Source organism: Lissotriton vulgaris, chromosome 4_1 (genome assembly GCF_964263255.1).
Source record: "Lissotriton vulgaris chromosome 4_1, aLisVul1.2, whole genome shotgun sequence".
Lineage (NCBI taxonomy): Eukaryota > Metazoa > Chordata > Amphibia > Caudata > Salamandridae > Lissotriton > Lissotriton vulgaris.
The window spans coordinates 687,300,159-687,321,168 of NC_141691.1; positions in this window are offsets into that span (position 1 = coordinate 687,300,159).

Sequence of the window (21,010 nt, forward strand, 5' to 3'; positions counted from 1 at the left end):
ATAAGGTCTATGCTAAACAACGTACATGTTCGATTATTCCCCTTTGTAGACTTCTTGGTTTTAGGGACCGCCATACAGCTCTTAGAATATGTAAAACTGACACCAGGCACTGTGTGGTGTATTCCATTGCTAGATACCTGTCAGCAATATGAGAAATTAGGTTGAATGCTCTTTAAAATAGTTAGCATATTTCAGGCATCCTTAATGTACTGTTTCAATTGTATTTATGATTGGTTTTGTACTCTTTTATCTAGGAGTTCACTTGTCCTTGTTGTAAATAATTTTAAGCTTTGGGATGTTTCATCCAAACTTCTTTTAACATTTTTTACTATACTATTATGCATCTTAAAACATTTATGATGAGACTTGTATTTTTGGACTGAAAATTCGCACACCTCTTAGTATTACATAGAAATATTTCCACACAATGAAATTGCACGTTTTATTACATCGCCATTTTAAATGTTATGCTGTGCTTTTTATGGTTTTATTCAACTGAAATAAAGGAAATATGATGAACTATGATGATGATGGTGTACGCATTTGTGGCGAGCATATAGAAAGAGGTTTATAAAACAATACAATCTGCATTCAAATATGGCCATCATGGATGGATGTGCCTTCATGGTGGCCACCTTTGAGTTCATTTTGTACTTTTTTTTTAAAATGCTGTTCAAAGATGGCTGCAGAGGAGGGGTCTGTTTCAGGGGCAGCCATCTTTAAATTTGATTTGTTTAAAATAAGCAAAACGCATTCTGAAATGCCCACAGCATTTGTGTGCGCATAAGCTCTCAGCTGCCATCTTAACGATCAGAGAACAATTTTAAGATGACTTCCCACCAAGACAGTAAAAAAAAGTTGAAATACAAACAAAGAGGTCTGAGGGAGTCATGTGAGGGGCGGGAATGAGGAGGTGGGGGTTCAGAGGGTGCGAGAGAGTTGAAATGGATGAAAACAAGGTCTGATGTTAACAGTGAAATAAGTCTACGGCATCCGTACAAACACTGTGAGTCAGAAAAGCTCCCAGATGGTATGAATACATAAATAGGCAGCACCGGCTGACCTAAGGCCCACATTCTGTATATGACCTGCATTGTAAACCATAGGTCTTGCACTTTCTGTATATGACCTGCATTGACAGCAAAAGGAAAGGCTACGACCTAAAAAGTGCCCAGCCATTGAAAAAATTACAGCAAAGAAATACTGATATTGGGTGCATCAAATACTTACAGTGAATATATGTAGGTGAAAAAGACCTGCTTGGCTTGCATGTCCTGCTCCCAACAATTTTTTTTTTTTCTGTTATTGAACTACCACAAGCATTAAACGGCCAATAACTCTCCCAGCTTGTCCTTTCTCTTCATCTTGACTCAGTCTGGACTCTAAAGGGAGACTTTGCACATATACTATTGCCAATCAGCCTGCTAATGCAAGTATTAAACCAGGTTTCTGTGAGTATTTAGAGTGGAGTCTTCAAACACATTGCCATCTTACCTTGAAAACCAAAACACCAACCCATGTTAAAATCATACAGATGGGGAGGAAGAAGTTTTTTATTACAAACAGGAAAGGTATGGAACCTTCTCCCAATCTCTATTAAAGACAGCCCATCCCTGCTCTCCTTTAGAAAAGCAGTGAAAACATGGCTCTTTTCTGCCTGTTAGACTCTGTACTGTCGACCCGGAGTTCTCTGATTTGTCATAGCGCCAAGACGCCCATGGGCATTCGCGCGCTCTATAAAATTATAAATCAAATCAAATCAAATCAGAGTGTTTGCTAGAAGTGTAACAATACAAACTAGTAAATTGAACGTATAAAACACAAATTTGCAAGTACATAGAAGACTGCATACATCGTCTATAAGGGTGCTGAAGCAGTCTATGCCCTAAGGCCTATTTTAATGCATGAGTACTTAGATAGTGAGTGGATGATTACAAGACTGCAAGGAAAGAACCTGATTGAATTTATAACAGCCTCAGTTGTATCACAGTATACAGATAAACACATACTGCTGAATGGCTCACTACAATATTGAAACAGTAGTGTGAGAATGTTTGCTAGAAGTATTAGGATACACATTGAGGAATTGAACGTAAAAAACATACGTTTGCTGGTGCATAGAACAGTGTATGCACAGTCTATAAAGGTTTGAAACAGCCTATGAACTAAGACCTCTTTTAATCCATGAGTATCTAAATACTGACTGGATCATTACACTTCTGCAAAAAAAGTTCCTCACTAAATCTATTTCAGTTTTACCACGGTACAATGAAAAAGAACATACTGCTGACTGGCTCACTACACAACTAAAACAGCAGTGTCACAGTGTTTGCAGGAAGTCTAAGGATACAGACTGGGCAATTGAAAGCATAGAACACAAGTTTGCAGCTGCATACAAGACTGCATGTATACTCCATACGGATTTTAGGCAATCGATACCCTCAAACCCACTTTGCATATTTTAAATCAATACAAACATTTAAAGAATATATAACTGAATCTATAACTGCTTCACTTTTAGTACAATAAATACATTAGTAGAGGGACTGCGAGGACCAGCAGGCTCTCTGCTCCCCAGCTGCTGCCTCTTCCCTCGGCGTCCCCGCCCCCCACCTGGAAATTATTAATACTTATTGCGGCCCCCGCTCCGCGGGTGCCACTCACGGTGTGCTGTTTCCAGGGAAGGACGACGGGGGATTCCAGCGCTTTTCCAGCGCTTTTGCTAGCGCAAGAGGCTCTGTGAGGGCTGCGAGGGGTGTGCTGCTGAGGGGAAAAGGACTCTGATTGTACCAGACGCCGAGGGACTGCGAGGACCAGCAGGCTCTCTGCTCCACAGCTGCTGCCTCTTCCCTCGGCGTTCCCGCCCCTCCCGCCTGTAAGGTTTAAATCTCGCCTCTAATCCCGCAACGCGGGACGCGCGTGGGACATAGCCCGGGGCGAAGCCCGGGCAAAGGGCGGGCCCTCTAAGGCCCTCATAGGAACGAGGAGGACGGGACGGGCCACCCCCCTTGGCACCGCAACCAGTGGAAGTACTTAGTTTTATTCATACCCATATTACTTCTTGGTCAGTGTGTCTGTTTCCCTGAAAGTGATCCTCTCGTTATTATATTACCAGGTTGCACTATGTCACTTAAGGGGATCAATAAGAAATCTTCTCAAATACTTGACCCAGGCCAGGGGACCCTGAACTTTACTGTGACCAATCGATCACTGCCCACTCTTCGTGAAGATGCGAACGAGTCGCGACAATTGATAGACACTAGGCAATCTTCCCCATTGAACCTTGTTAGCTCACAGAATTTATCTTTTTGGGAGGAAATGAATTCTCTATGCGGCACTAAGTATGCCCCAGTGGCATCACCATTCCATGTTAAAGGCATTAGCATTTCTTCCCCTATTAGGAAACCATGTGATTTACTCCTACCATCTTTAATAGACAATACCCAAGGTGTTGCCTTGTTTCAGGGCCCTAATGAGAAAAGGAAGCATGACGAGAATATTGAAAGTGGGAATCATCTAAACACACCAAAATTGTGCGATGGTCTTATATCGCCAGTCACCAACCCCCCCTTAATTACGGCGGAGAGCGGGACTTACGTAGACCAAGTACTTTTACTGTCTCAGATAGAGTTATTATTTAATTCTATCATATCACCACTGGTAGGAAAAATCAACCCCCTGGGTGATAGAATAACGGGCATTGAGAGAATTATTTTAGCCAATCTCAAACCACCTAATAATGACCCATCTAACGGGGGAAGACCCCTTACGGCTATCTCTATAACAAAAGAGATAAATACTACAACTAATTCTCCATCCACCCTTAAGAAGGCAATACCCAATGGCTCTGATTTGTCCACTACCACAAAAGTTCCCTTGTCTACTAATCTAAGTAAATACTCCCAAACTTCTCCACAGCTTCCTAAAAAACCTGCTATACCCAAAGGCGTTCCTAAACCTGGGTTTAATAGGCATATTGCCGCCAGAGAGGACCCAAGTCCAAGTAGCGTAGCATCGATACACTTGCCCCCTGAAGCCGCCCCATTTGTTCTTGTTTTATCAGGAATACCGGCACCCTGCCGTGGGAAATTTGAAAGCCGTCAGGAACTTTTAAATAAGGTCATATTCTGGCTTTCCAAAAACAGGCCACTCCCACATGATCATGACGAAGGTATCATGAGTGTTAGAAGGGTAGGCTGGCTAGGGTCTCTAACTAAAGATATTAGTGGGGATCTGGTCCTAGTAAAATTTAGAGATAGGAACATTGTCCCCCTTCTACGATCCTACCCACGCCAAAATGGAGGCGGCCCTATATCCGTCTGGGATTTACACGACTTCTACCCAAAGTAAACTATTCATAAATGTTTCTTCTGTTGCCCTGTTGATAAACCAACTTTGTACTTTATGTCCGATTAAGGTTATTTTTAATGTATTGTAAATTTTAAATATGCATATATGTATTGTGGTTTTATGATATTAGTGTATACTTTTATGACTCCTTTGTGGAATCGAATAAAGTTATTTGATACTGATACATTAGTAGATAGTGCTCAAACCTTTATTATTTTTCAACAATAAATGTATTCTTGTAACATTTCATAATTTAACAGATCATTCCAATGCAACTTCATCAGATATGTCATTTAGATCAATTTCCTCATCAGCAGGTTCTGATTTAATTTGTACTAGAATGTCAACATAATTTAAAACTTCCAGAAAATCTCCATCAAAGCTTTCGTCTTCAAAATCACAATTCATGTCTGCTGCAATAATTTCTCCTTCTTCACTCTCATTGCCTGTGACAGATACAATTAGTTCTTCAATTATACTCAAAGTAATATCCAAAATCTCCTGAGTATGAGGCTGTTCACTTTCCATAATTTTGCCTTTATGTTCTTGCTACTTGTATAAAAATATAAACAGTTAATTTTATGACTTTTCGTAATATATAATACAAAACTACCATTTCACCTATTTTGGCCTACAAAAAATACTAGATAAATACCATTATCTAATAGCATTCCATTAGTAGACTTTTTGTCCTTTGCAAAACTATACAACTATAATTACTTATAAGGATATCCTGTTCTTAGCTTTTCTTAAATTTTGAAAGCAGTCACTCCTTATGACTATAGGAAAAGACTCAGGCTGTTATAGTAAAATACACTACTAAAAAATGTAGAATATGTCTATTCACCTTACCCTTTCCAAAATAGTAAATGTATTTTACTATAATGGAAAATATACTATTCATTGTCCTGAACAACACTGTGTATCTGTTTATATTTAGACATCATTATCACACTACTTTTTGAATACTTCATGTGTTTACTCTATCCCTATTCCTCATCTATAACTTAGTCTAACCCTACTAATTACCTACCCCTTCCAATTTCGAACTAGCTTCTCCTCTAGTATTTATCTGCAACCTTGTAGCTTACGGTTCTTTTTTTCTCACTGCTTTTAACCTATAATTTCCTAACATTCATTAACCTAGGCCTCTCAGTTTATTGTCTAATTTTTTAATTATTAATTTCCTTCTGTTCTTCTACTAACTTTTCTTTATGAAGTTGCTTGTTATCAATTCTGTCCATCCTTCAATATCTTGTGTTTTTCATTAATGTTCCTTCTTAATTCAAAAGTCTTTCTGCTATTCCTAACTCAATGTGTTCTTTTCCCTTAAGACCTTGCTTAACATGAATTGTATTGTGTCTTCTTTTAAGTTAGAGAAAATACATCGAATGAGTACATTCAATATTGTCTATAATGTCAGGTAAGTTTACTTCTCACTAACTTGTCAAACAACGTTCTTTAGCTCTCACAGAAATATTTCCACTTTCTGTTCACGAATGTCTAAAGAGCAACTGAAAACGGGTCAGAACTCCGAAACATCTTTGGTGTAGTGCGCACTCGTTAGTGAGCGCGCGCCTCACCAAGGATTCCCCACAACTCTGTGGTAAATGACTAGATCGCAACTGTGTCTTTCAGCAATGGCCCGTGCAGGGTCTTGCAATGGGGCAGGCAGCGCGGATGTGAGAGGGGCAGGGTGAGGGGTGATAGACAACGGAATCTGCATGATTGCAGGTAACTAAACAATTACATGATTAAAATGAATTTCGGGCCATTTTAACAACAAAACGCGATATCAATAAAAGGCGACACATTATTCCCACTTTTATCAGCAGGAAAGTGCTGATAAAGCGGCGATAATCCATCTAGTTTTGTTGATGATATGACCCGAAATGCATGCTAATGGCTTTGTGTTGACGATCATGCGTGGTTAGGGGGTTGTACATGCATGTTTAGGCCCTATTTATTTTTTTTTTTTTAAGAAAAATCGCAGCGTACGCGTACAGAAATATATACAATTATGAGCAGGAGCTGCATGCTGATTGGCTGTCAATACTCCAAACCAGGAAGTGTTGCAAGCCATCTTATTTGTCACTGCAGCCCAGTCACAAGGCAACAGTAAAACAAAGTTGACACATAAGTAAAGGGGGCACGATAGAAACATTCTGAACCTAAAGTGTTGCTCAGGGGGTGGTAGATTTATTGTACGCGTACCAACCACGTATGGATGACATACAGCTGTAATGTTGAAATCATCACGTAAGCGTACATAAGCAAGAACACTAAAAAATATTTTAGATATTTATGAAGTGTATTTGTTTATGTGTTGTGTGGCTCTAAAAAGAGCCGTTGTGTTTATTGCAAGATTTCAGTACCTACAAGTAAGTATCAATGCAGAGTCTTAAGTTTATGAGGGACACTATGTTCCCCTCATCTGTAAAATGTACACCATCTCTCCTATAGATGCCATGCATATTGAAACGCAGATTATTGTTGTAAATGGACCCCATTCGGTAGTCTCGGAGAAAGGCAGAAACAGATTTATTCACATGTTTCGCAGCTTTTTCAAACTGTGGACAATATGGGTTGGACCGCTTCCATCTCTGCCTTTGGCATATATTAGAATATACAAAGACAGTTTTCGGGAACAGTGTCATCAATTGGGCAAAGGTGTCCTTCATTAGCATTTCCAGAGCTATCCCAGTCAAAGTGCCTAGGTCATTGCCACCACAGTGCACAATTATGAGGTTAGGGTGTTGGAGATGCATAAAGGATTTCACCAATGGCATCAATTGGTACAACTTTAATCCTCTCTGTCCAATCCATTTAATGTTTACATTTGGTAAACCTAGGTCCTTGTGAATTCTTTTCTGTTGTGCGTACCTTTGACTCCAGAAAATATAGTTGTGTCCCACAATCCTCACTGTAAGCATTTTGAAGAGAGGTCTGGATGCACTCTGATGGCATCTGTAAATGAAATGCTAGTTTCAAAAGTAAGATTTTTCTAAAATGGTGGACAACAGGCGGTTTTCAAAAAAAGAAAAGAAATGATTGGTTGTTTGACAACATTTTACAAAAAACTAGATTCCATGTTTCTGTTTTTTAAAAGCCTTATTTTTATTGGTTAAGAAAAAGTGATGAAAGAGAATGTTACATAAGATAGGTTGGTCTATTCTCCAGTCAAGCACACTTACTGTTTTAATTTGCAACAATGTATGATGAACTTTTCACCTGTGTGCTGAGTTAGGTGTTCCCTGAAGTGTTTCTATGGTAACTGGCAGATTCTTGAACGGGGGAAGGGTTGAAAGTTCTATTAGATCGAAAGCTTTGGAATGTTAAACCACTAGAAATGTGTGTTTTCTTTTGAATTAATGTGAACAGAATTTTATTTAGGTATTTATATGTATGTATGCGTAAAATGAGAGGGAAAATGTTCAATTTGACGGTTGTGCTGCAAACACTGAACTCCAGAGATTTTGTAGAAGAATATCCACTGTGTGAGTGGTATTCTTGTTAATCTAGAATTCAATTTGAAAGGTGAGTTCAAAAGTTGTATGGGAGTGCGTCTGTGCGGTGTATCTTTGTACATTAATGAATTATGGGGTATATTATCAAGACTCAGCGGTACAAATATTGCCACTTTATCGGCAGGAAACTGCCGATAAAGTGTTGATAATGTTATCGCCTGTATTGATAATATGCACTTATATTCATCCGTTGTTAAACGTTTTATAGTAGTAAATGTGTTTTGCTAAAATGCATGCTGTTATGTTTTTTTCTTTAATATCATTTTGTGCCTCTGGACATTAAGGGTTTATGGGCCTCATTATCAATAAAGGACGATACATTATCGCCGCTTTTATGGACAGGAAGCTGCTGGTAAAGCAGTGATAATGCTCTCGATAATATATCCTTGTGAATTCCCATAGAAACCCAAGTTATGGTGTTAACCTGGGCTTCTATGGAAATTCACAAGGATATATTATCGAGACCATTATCGCCGCTTTAGTGGCAGTTTCCTGCCGGTAAAAGCAGCGATAATGTATCACCCTTTACTGATCATATGGCACTGACGGACATATTATTAAGGACAATATTAAAATTATCGACGTTTTATGGACAGGAAACTTCAGATAAAACTGCGAAAATGGGCTTGATAATAGCTTCTTCTAAATTGCTATAGAAGCCAAAGTTCTAGTGTTAACCTGGGCTGGTATGGGAATTCTCAAGGGCAACTTATCAAGCTCATTATCGTCGCTTTATCTGCATTTTCCTGCTGATTAAAACGACAATAATCTATCGCCTTTTGTTGATAATATGTCCCGAAATTCATTTTATTATTATAATTGTTTACTTACCTGCAATGATCCAGGGGGCATATTACCAAGGGGGGCGATAGGCAATTATCATCAATATAGCGTCTGTTTTCGGCCGCTAAGCGGCGATAATTCTATCGCCCTATTAGCAACTTGTCGCTAACTGATGTTATTGACAGCTTTTAGGCGATAGCGAGCAGTTTGGGGCCCGCTTTGCACGTCAGCGATGTTTATCACTAATGAAGTGCAAAGTGGGCGTACCCAACCAGTTAGCGACGGAAAGCAGTCGCTAACGTCGCTATCACCTATAAGCAAGGCAGGCGTACCGTTGGAAATATTTGCGCTAACCGCGATTATCTCCAAATACTAACACCTGCCCAGACCAGTTCTTAGCCATGTTATCCAATGGCAGGTGGATAACATGGCTAAGACCATTTTGTCTCTAACGCGTGAATATCGCTGTATTCTCAACGATATTCACGCATTTCGCCACCATCGCTGGATATTTTAGCACAATGGAGAAAAACGTTGCTAATACCATGTTTTCTCTGCTAATATATCCAGCGATAGGCAGCGATAAAAAAACGTGTCGCTAAACCTATTTAGCGATAAATATCAATACTTGTTGGTAATATGCCCCCAGATTCCGTTGTTTATCACTCCTCACCCTGCCCCTCCTCCGCCCCACCTGCCTGCCCCATCGCAACTCCCTCCACAGCCCACTTCTGTTTCTATATTCCATTATATTGTACTGTCTATTTATACTCTCATTTTTTATTAAATTTTCCTTGCTTCATACTCATTGTTCTTTTGTTGTAAGTCCTCTAATTTTTATACTCCGAGGTTTGTCCTCAAACTCCTCCCTCTGTTTTTGTAAGTAATATAATAGAATATTTGATTTTTTTTTGTAATGGTATGTATATTTTTTTATTATAGGTTGTGTTTATCGATACTAAAAATACTGCATCATGCCAATGAAGAACCAAAAGAGAAAGTAACAAAAGAAAAGTGTGTATTTGAAGAGAACTCACCAGGAAGATTTACATGAAGAGAGATGTCTTAACAAACAGAAAGAAAGTCCTGGTAAGAGCAGGAGCACTTTTTGGAGGAAAATACCAAAGACTAAGGGGGTCATTAAGATCGCGGATTTCCCGCATCCTCCGGGCCGGCAGAAGCCACCGCCGGCCCGGAGGATGCGGGAAAACCGCCGCGGATGCTTGCAAGACCCACCGCCAAATTAGGATGGCTGTTGGGTCTTTGAATTTGTCCGCCGCTTTTCCGCCGCGGTCGCCTTCCGACCGCGGAGGAAAAGCATTAACATGGCTGGCGGTGTCTATCAGACACCACCACCTATATTATGATGGAGTAGAAGTTATGCTTTTCCCCAGCGGCTTTACCGCCGTGGAAAAGCATACGGACCTTCACTTCGGGGGCCCGATGCGGGCCCCCTGGGTAAAGGGGGGGGTGGGGGTGCACATGGGGGTGCCTGCCGCTTTGTGCACGCAAATGCCGTGCATGCATTTTTAACATTGCGGTGGGTGCAGCTTGAAGCTGCACCCGCCGCAATGTTAAAAATAGAGGATGTGACCGCCACCCTGGCGGTCACATCCTAATCTGCATGGAGGGACTGCCGCTGCCCCTGCGGACGGTCCCTCCTACTCTTTGGTGGCGGACGGACTCAGGTCCGTCCGCCATTATATTCGGCCCGTAGTGTTCAGAAACAAAAAAATGTCTTTAGTGTATCAGCAACGAAAAAAAAAACTACTAATAAAGAAAAGAATAATGGAAAATCAAGTGCAGACAAAACTGTATAGTACAAGGAGGAAAAAGCAATTCATGGAAATTGGGAATTTTTTTTTATAATAGATTGGTATCAAATTTAATTAATGAAATTAAGGTATATAAGAAAAAAACAGTATTTTATAAGAAGAAGAAAGAGAAAATGTAGTTGAGAAAGCTTTGTAATTGAAAAGAAAACTGTTTATTTTAGTAATCAATAGAATAAGATCACTAGATAAACCAATCCATTTAATGAAGGGCAAAAGTAGGTGTACAAGACTAATTAACAGAAGTAATTTTTGTGAGTTTTTTTGGGTGAATGGAAACATAGTTCAAGTTTTGAGCCTTTGTTTAATGAAGGAAGTTATCTTCAGAGTCATGATTTGTTGCATGCAGTTGACACTACTGGTCGTGCTTATAAATCCACATTTGTAAAGCGCACAATTACCCGCAAGGGTCCCTAGGCGCTGGGGGCCGTCGGGAAGATTAAGCAAGATATTGCCCAGAGTCACATGGTGCTGAGCTAATCTGCCGCCGGTGCCAGGGATCGAACCATGATCCCTAGATTCCAACGTCAGTCGACCTAGCCGCGGGCCACACCTCTTCAACTATGAGGTTAGAAATGGTTGTCCTATTGAGAAAGAGAAAATTGTTCCTAGAAATGCAGAAGAGGTGTTAGCTGGTGAAGTTTTAGGGAGACGTCCTAAAGCTCCAGTGTACACTTGGAATTGTAGTGGTATTTGCAGTGTGCGGCAAGAATCTATTGATTTTTTACGCAATTTCTTACGTAATTATACCAAGAAAAGTGTTAAACAAAAGATTAAGATGTTACAAGGACTAGACCCTTGCAGAGTGAGAGAAAATACTGGTCATTCTCTGCCTTCTGTTTCTAAAAAAGTATGTCGAAGTGTTTTCCACCATTTCAGGATGTTAGCAGTTCATCATACTCAGATGAGGAAATTATTCAGAACATTGTATTATGCGAAAAGTCCAGCACTAATGTTAAAAAAGTTGAACAGTGCTCTTTTGCGTGGATCTGTATCAGATGTAACAAATGTTTGTGAAGAAATTGAGATTAGTTACTTTGGTCCTCAGGAAGACAGTGAAGAAAGTGAGAGATTAATAGAAGAAAATGTGTAAGAGAATGTAGGACAGTGCAGTGTAGAAAATTTTGAGCAATAAATTATACAGTTAAAGGTGATTTCAGGTGAAAGGCCAAATTATTCTTGTATCTGTTGTCGACAAATTCATTATAAAAGTCAGACCAGGACTGTTGATCTGTATTTAAAAAGTGAAAAGGAAAATAATAATGAGTGGAAGGATTTTGCAACGTATTTGTTGGTAGAGAATTGTTTTGATTTGGGTTCTGATCAATGTATTTGTAAATATTGTTATAACAAATTAGAAGAGAACAAAATGCCTGCTAGAGCTCTGCATAATAATCTTGAGTTGGTAAATATTTCTTCTGAACTGATGGATTTAAATACCTGAGTCTATTCTTATTCAATGTGTGCATCCATTTCAGGCCATTGTTCGTATGGAGCCTAAGACAGGAAAATTGCTTCCTTCTGATTTACAAAGAGGATTAAAGGGAAGAGTTATATATTTGCCTCTAGATTTAAAGAAAAATATTGAAACTATTGGTGTAGAAAATGTAGAGGATGAACCTTTAGGTATTCTTGTTAATGGCGTTCCTACTAAGAGTAAGAAAATCTGGCAAGAATTAGTGGATGCTAGGAAAGTGAAAAAGGCAACGTTGTACCTGGTAAAAATAATCAATATTACAAAAATGTGTATGTGGGAGAAGAAGAAATAACTGTACAAGAAGATACTGACTTTCCCATCTGGAAAAATTGAAAAAGTGGAAGTTTCCAGAACTGAAGAAATCTACGAACATTACAGTGTTCATCCATTGCATTCCAAAGAAATGATGGGGAATGCTATAGAGTTATTTCAAATGAAAGAAGCAAAAGGAAGTCCCATCAGTGTATGGGAAAAAAGTTTGGAAGCTTGGTGTTTCCCTCAGTTGTTTCCTACAGGAAAATTAGGACGATATGATGAACTACCTGTGCAGATTCCTGCATCTGAATACCGGACATTAAGATTATATGCAGAAGATGCAAGATTTTGACAATGTATTCCATATTTGTATCATCTTTTGTTTGAGAGTGATTTGTCTGGACTTTCTTATGCAGTAAACCACATATTGAAAACAGGTGTACATCTGCAAAATGTTTCGGCAAAGGAATTTATGGATAAAGTACAGCAGAAAGATAATGTTTTGGAAACTCAGCTGATTAATTTGATGGCATGTCAGCGTGGTACTAATGAGTACTGGTACCGTCGTCATGGAGAACTTAAATGTATGCTAAGAAACTTAGGAACTCCTACATGGTTCCTTCTCTAAGCTGTGCTGAATATTCTTGGGATGATTTACTTCAACTTCTTCGAGAGGCAAATCCAAATATACCAAATATCGAATACAAGACACCTGGAGAATTGTGCTCTTGGGATCCTGTTAATTTATGTAGGTATTTCAATCATAGATTCGAAGCTATGATGTCTTTTATCACCAATAAAAAAATCCTCCTCTTGGAGAGCTTCTGGATTTCTTTTGGAGAAAGGAGTATGAAGCGAGAGGTGCTCCTCACATACATATGCCATTATGGATCAAAGATGCTCCCAAATTTGGAACAGACTCAGATGACACTGTGTTGTCTTTTACTTGAAGAATATGCTACATGTGAAGTACCCAAAAGTACACAAGATAAGGACTTAAGACAACAAGTCTTACGATTCCAAAGCCATCGTTGTGGCAAATACTGTCGTCGAAAGTACAAATCTAAGGACAAATTGTACAGCAAATGCCGTTTTGCATTTCCTCGACCTGTAATATCGAAAGGAAGAGTGAACAGTTTTATGTCATCTTTGCGACATAATATCACAAGAAAGTCTCCAAAAAATACCTACAACTTAAGAAGAAATGAACAGTCAAAATACATAAATGACTATAACTCAGTCATTTTGTCTATGTGGAATGCTAATATGGATATTCAATATGTTGCAGACAATTCCATTGCTGTTGCTCGATATGTGACATCTTACATAAAAAAGTCAGAAAAGATGGAATTGAAGGAAATGTGGGAAGAGATTTCCCATGAGAAGAGTCTAAGTAAGAAATTACACAGTTACAGTTTGAAGATGTTATCTCATCGAGAAATTGGAGCGTATGAATGCTCGGATCGCTTATCATCTGCAAATATATTATCCAAATAGAAGTCATCATCTTGAGAACATTTGTCTCTATGAAGTGCTGCAAAACTATATTTTTAAGCAGAATATTACCGAAAACATTAATAATGGTATATATGCCGTTATTAGTTCTGAAGGATGTCTGGTGAAACAAAGAAAAGGACATTTGATTAATCACTGTAAACTGAGTTGCGAAACACCTGACAAAAGGGAATTTTACTATTTAGCTCTTTTGCAACTTTTCAAGCCATTGCGTTCAGAATTGGAATTACTTGGAGATTTTGAGAGCTATGAAGATTCCTTCAATGCAACTAAAGATACTATAGAATGTCCTGTTTTTGATATTTATGTCAAAATGTTGAATGACAAAATTGAGCAAGAAGCTACAATTGCCGCTGAGACTGCTAGAGACAGTTCTCAAGACAGTCAAACTTCTGCTCCGTTGAGTCAGGACCCACTGGGAGAACCAATTGTTCTAAATGAAGCAGCAACTGCTATGGAAGAGGTGGAAACAGTAATGTATCTAGGTCAAGAACATCTAACAAACTTAGGGAACTTGGAAGAACAACTAAATCTTGAGCAGAAAGAAATATATGAGCAATTGAGAGAACAGATTGACCATGGATTTCTTCATGAGAAGAAAGAGTGCTCTTGATCATCATTTGAACCTATCCGTTTGTATGTGAGTGGACATGCTGGAACAGGAAAAACTTTTTTAATTAAAGTAATCACAAGTTTTCTACAGAAAAGAACTGACTCGCATTTGTCTTGTGTTGTCACTGCTCCAACTGGGTTGGCGGCACACAATATTAAAGGAATTACTTTACATCGTTTATTAATGCTACCAGTAGAGCATGACAACAATTTACAATACCACAAGTTACCTGGAGAAGCGTCTTATGAAGTTTCAAGAGTGTTGAAGAAAATGAAGCTTCTCATTATTGATGAGGTAAGCACGATATTAAACTTAATGCCTACCTTTGTGCATTTAAGAATGCAGCAAATTCTTAAAACAGAGTATGACGTATTATTCGGAGGAAAACACGTCATAGTTTTTGGAGATCTTCTACAACTTACTCCTGTGAAAGGACAACCAGTGTTTAAAACACTGGTGCATGAAGATACTAGAAAGTCTTAAGAGGAGTATTAGCAATGTAAACATTTGATCATATTTTCAGTATAAGGAATTTACTACAAATATGCGACAAGCAAATGATGTTGATTATGGAACTATTCTTCAAGATATAAGAATTGGAAAATTGACCGAACATGATAAACAAGCTTTACAGACACGATTACTTTCCAATTTGTTTCCAAATGTAAATATTGTCCCAGTGAAAATTTACATGAGAATTGCAGAAAACAAATCTGTAATCTGCTAAATGCCAACACTGCGTGAATGTTCTATATTCAATGAAGAAATGTTAAAGTTGGAAAATGAAGAAATTATAAAATTGGAAGCAATTGATAAAATAGAACTTGAAGGAATCAGAATTATTTTGAGTGAAAACTTGAAGAGGAAATTGGATTCTTTAGAGAAATCGATAAGTAAAACTGCTGGTTTAGAAAAGAATTCGTATGCATATGTAAATTGTAGGGTAATTTTGCGACGAAATTTGAATGGCCAAAAGGTTTAGTAAATGGAGCAATGGGTAAAATTTGTTGATTTTGTTAATTATGTAAACAGAGCTGGCATTGAATTTTTGAAAATCAAATTTGATGAAATTTCTGAAGTACAACAAGTTAGTCATTCGGTAGTCTCGGAGAAAGGCAGAAACAGATTTATTCACATGTTTCCTAGCTTTTTCAAACTGTGGACAATAGTGGTTGGACCGCTTCCATCTCTGCCTTTGGCATATATTAGAATATACAAAGACAGTTTTCGGGAACAGTGTCATCAATTGGGCAAAATTGTCCTTCATGAGCATTTCCAGAGTTACCCCAGTCAAAGTGCCTAGGTCATTGCCACCACAGTGCGCAATTATGAGGTTAGGGTGTTGGAGATGCATAAAGGATTTCACCAATGGCATCAATTGGTTCAACTTTAATCCTCTCTGTCCAATCCATTTAATGTCTACATTTGGTAAACCTAGGTCCTTGTGAATTCTTTTCTGTTGTGCGTACCTTTGACTCCAGAAAATATAGCTGTGTCCCACAATCCATACTGTAAGCATTTTGAAGAGAGGTCTGGATGCACTCTGATGGCGTCTGTAAATGAAATGCTAGTTTCAAATGTAAGATTTTTCTAAAATGGTGGACAACATGGGGTTTTCAAAAAAAGAAAAGAAATCATTGGTTGTTTGACAACATTTTACAAAAAACTAGGTTCCACGTTTCTGTTTTTTGAAAGACTTATTTTTATTGGTTAAGAAAAAGTGATGAAAAAGAACGTTACATAAGATAAGTTGGTATATTCTCCAGTCAAGCACACTTGCTGTTTTAATTTGCAACAATGTATGATGAACTTTTCACCTGTGTGCTGAGTTAGGTGTTCCCTGAAGTGTTTCTATGGTAACTGGCAGATTCTCGAACGGGGGAAGGGTTGAAAGTTCTATTAGTTCGAAAGCTTTGGAATGTTAAACCAATAGAAATGTGTGTTTTCTTTTGAATTAATGTGAACAGAATTTTAATTGGTTATTTATATGTATGTATGCGTAAAATGAGAGAGAAAATGTTCAATTTGACGGTTGTGCTGCAAACACTGAACTCCAGAGATTTTGTAGAAGAATATCCACTGTGTGAGTGGTATTCTTGTTAATCTAGAATTCAATTTGAAAGGTGAGTTGAAAAGTTGTATGGGAGTGCGTCTGTGCGGTGTATCTTTGTACATTAACGAATTATGGGGTATATTATAAAGACTCAGCGATACAAATTTGCCACTTTATCGGCAGGAAACTGCCAATAAAGTGTTGATATTGTTATCGTCTGTATTGATAATATGCTTCTATATTCATCCGTTATTAAACGTTTTATAGTAGTAAATGTGTTTTGCTATAATGCATGCTGTTATGTTTTTTTCTTTAATATCATTTTGTGCCTCTGTACATTAAGGGTTTATGGGCCACATTATCAATAAAGGACGATACATTATCGCCGCTTTTATGGACAGGAAACTGCTGGTAAAGCAGTGATAATGCTCTCGATAATATATCCTTGTGAATTCCCATAGAAACCCAGGTTATGGTGTTAACCTGGGCTTCTATGGAAATTCACAAGGACATATTATCGAGACCATTATCGCCGCTTTAGTGGCAGTTTCCTGCCGGTAAAAGCAGCGATAATGTATCGCCCTTTACTGATCATATGGCGCTGACGGGCATATTATTAAGGACAGTATTAAAATTATCTACGTTTTATGGACAGGAAACTGCAGATAAAACTGCGAAAATGGGCTTGATAATAGCTTCTTCTAAATTGCTATAGAAGCCAAAGTTCTAGTGTTAACCTGGGCTGGTATGGGAATTCTCAAGGGCATATTATCAAGCTCATTATCGTCGCTTTATCTGCATTTTCCTGCCGATAAAAACGACAATAATCTATCACCTTTTGTTGATAATATGTCCCGAAATTCATTTTATTATTTTAATTGTTTACTTACCTGCAATGATCCAGGGGGCGTATTACCAAGGGGGGCGATAGGCAATTATCATCGATTTAGCGTCTGTTTTCGGCCGCTAAGCGGCGATAATTCTATCGCCCTATTAGCAACTTGTCGCTAACTGATGTTATTGACAGCTTTTAGGCGATAGCGAGCAGTTTGGGGCCCGCTTTGCACGTCAGCGATGTTTATCACTAATGACGTGCAAAGTGGGCGTACCCAACCAGTTAGCGACGGAAAGCAGTCGCTAACGTCGCTATCACCTATTAGCAAGGCAGGCGTACCGTTGGAAATATTCACGCTAACCGCGAATATCTCCAAATACTAACACCTGCCCAGACCAGTTCTTAGCCATGTTATCCAATGGCAGGTGGATAACATGGCTAAGACCATTTTGTCTCTAATGCGTGAATATCGCTATATTCTCAACGATATTCACGCATTTCGCCACTATCGCTGGATATTTTAGCACAATGGAGAAAAACATTGCTAATAGCATGTTTTCTCTGCTAATATATCCAGCGATAGGCAGCGATAAAAAAACTCGTCACTAACCCTATTTAGCGATAAATATCGATACTTGTTGGTAATATGCCCCCAGATTCCGTTGTTTATCACTCCTCACCCTGCCCCTCCTCCGCCACACCTGCCTGCCCCATCGCAACTCCCTCCACGGACCACTGCTGTTTCTATATTCCATTATATTATACTGTCTATTTATACTCTCATTTTTTATTAAATTTTCCTTGCTTCATACTCTTTGTTCTTTTGTTGTAAGTCCTCTAATTTTTATACTCCGAGGTTTGTCCTCATACTCCTCCCTCTGTTCTTGTAAGTAATATAATAGACTATTTGATTTTTTTTTGTAATGTTATTTATATTTTTTTATTATAGGTTGTGTTTATCGATACTAAAAATACTGCATCATGCCAATGAAGAACCAAAAGAGAAAGCAACGAAAGAAAAGTGTGTATTTGAAAAGAACTCACCAGGAAGATTTACATGAAGAGAGATGTCTTAACAAACAGAAAGAAAGTCCTGGTAAGAGCAGGAGCACTTTTTGGAGGAAAATACTAAAGACTAAGGGGGTCATTAGGATCGCGGATTTCCCGCATCCTCCGGGCCGGCGGAAGCCACCGCCGGCCCGGAGGATGCGGGAAAACCGCCACGGATGCTTGCAAGACCCACCGCCAAATTAGGATGGCTGGTGGGTCTTTGAATCTGTCCGCCGCGGTCGCCTTCCGACCGTGGAGGAAAAGCATTAACATGGCTGGCGGTGTCTATCAGACACCGCCACCTATATTATGATGGAGTAGAAGTTATGCTTTTCCACGGCGGTAAAGCCGCCGTGGAAAAGCATACGGACCTTCACTTCGGGGGCCTGTTGCGGGCCCCCTGGTTGAAGGGGGTGTGGGGGGTGCACATGGGGGGTACCTATGGTTCCCCCCTGCATTTGCTTGCACAAAGCGGCAGACACCGCGCGGTGCCTGCCGCTTTGTGCACGCAAATGCCGTGCATGCATTTTTAACTTTGCTTTGGGTGCAGCTTGAAGCTGCACCCGCCGCAATGTTAAAAATAGAGGATGTGACCGCCACCCTGGCGGTCACATCCTAATCTACATGGAGGGACCGCCGCTGCCCCTGCGAACGGTCCCTCCTACTCTATGGTGGCGGACGGACTCTGGTCCGTCAGCCATCATATTCGGCCCGTAGTGTTCAGAAACAGAAAAATGTCTTTAGTGTATCAGCAACGAAAAAAAAAAAACTACTAATAAAGAAAAGAATAATGGAAAATCAAGTGCAGACAAAACTGTGTATAGTACAAGGAGGAAAAAGCAATTCATGGAAATTAGGAAAAAAATGTTTTATAATAGATTGGTATCAAATTTCATTAAAGAAATTAAGGTATATAGGAAAAAAACTGTATTTTAGAAGAAGAAAAAAGAGAAAATGTAGTTGAGAAAGCTTTGGAATTGAAAAGAAAACTGTTTATTTTAGTAATCAATAGAATTATATCACTAGATAAACCAATCCATTTAATGAAGGGCAAAAGTAGGTGTACAAGACTAATTAACAGAAGTAATTTTTGTGAGTTTTTTTGGGTAAATGGAAACATAGTTCAAGTTTTGAGCCTTTGTTTAATGAAGGAAGTTATCTTCAGAGTCATGATTTGTTGCATGCAGTTGACACTACTGGTCGTGCTTATGAGGTTAGAAATGGTTGTCCTATTGAGAAAGAGAAAATTGTTCCTAGAAATGCAGAAGAGGTGTTAGCTGGTGAAGTTTTAGGGAGACGTCCTAAAGCTCCAGTGTACACTTGGAATTGTAGTGGTATTTGCAGTGTGCAGCAGGAATCTATTGATTTTTTACGCAATTTCTTACGTAATTATACCAAGAAAAGTGTTAAACAAAAGATTAGGATGTTACAAGGACTAGACCCTTGCAGAGTGAGAGAAAATACTGGTTTGCAAGGTCATTCTCTGCCTTGTGTTTCTAAAAAAGTATGTCAAAGTGTTTTCCACCATTTCAGGATGTTAGCAGTTCATCATACTCAGATGAGGAAATTAGTCGAAACATTGTATTACGCGAAAAGTCCAGCACTAATGTTAAAAAAGTTGAACAGTGCTCTTTTGCGTGGATCTGTATCAGATGTAACAAATCTTTGTGATGAAATTGAGATTAGTTACATTGGTCCTCAGGAAGACAGTGAAGAAAGTGAGAGATTAATAGAAGAAAATGTGTAAGAGAATGTAGGACAGTGCAGTGTAGAAAATTTTGAGCAAGAAATTATACAGTTTAAGGTGATTTCAGGTAAAAGGCCAAATTATTCTTGTATCTGTTGTCGACAAATTCATTATAAAAATCAGACCAGAACTGTTTATCTGTATTTAAAAAGTGAAAAGGAAAATAATAATGAGTGGAAGGATTTTGCAACTTATTTGTTGGTAGAGAATTGTTTTGATTTGGGTTCTGATCAACGTATTTGTAAATATTGTTATAACAAATTAGAAGAGAACAAAATGACTGCTAGAGCTCTGCATAATAATCTTGAGTTGGTAAATATTCCTTCTGAACTGATGGATTTAAATACCTGAGTCTATTCTTATTTAATGTGTGCATCCATTTCAGGCCATTGTTCGTGTGGAGCCTAAGACAGGAAAATTGCTTCCTTCTGATTTACAAAGAGGATTAAAGGGAAGAGTTTTATATTTGCCTCTAGATTTAAAGAAAAATATTGAAACTATTGGTGTAGAAAATGTAGAGGATGAACCTTTAGTTATTCTTGTTAATGGCATTCCTACTAAGAGTAAGAAAATCTAGCAAGAATTAGTGGATGTTAGGAAAGTGAAAAAGGCAACGTTGGACCTGGTAAAAAATAATCAATATTACAAAAATGTGTATGTGGGAGAAGAAGAAATAACTGTACAAGAAGATACTGACTTTGCCATCTGGACAAATTGAAAAAGTGGAAGTGTCCAGAACTGAAGAAATCTACGAACATTACAGTGTTCATCAATTGCATTCCAAAGAAATGATTGGGAATGCTATAGAGTTATTTCAAATGAAAGAAGCAAAAGGAAGTCCCATTAGTGTATGGGAAAAAGTTTGGAAGCTTGTTGTTTCCCTCAGTTGTTTCCTACAGGAAAAGGAGGACGATATGAGGAACGACCTGTGCAGATCCCTGCATCTGAATACCGGACATCAAGATTAAATGCA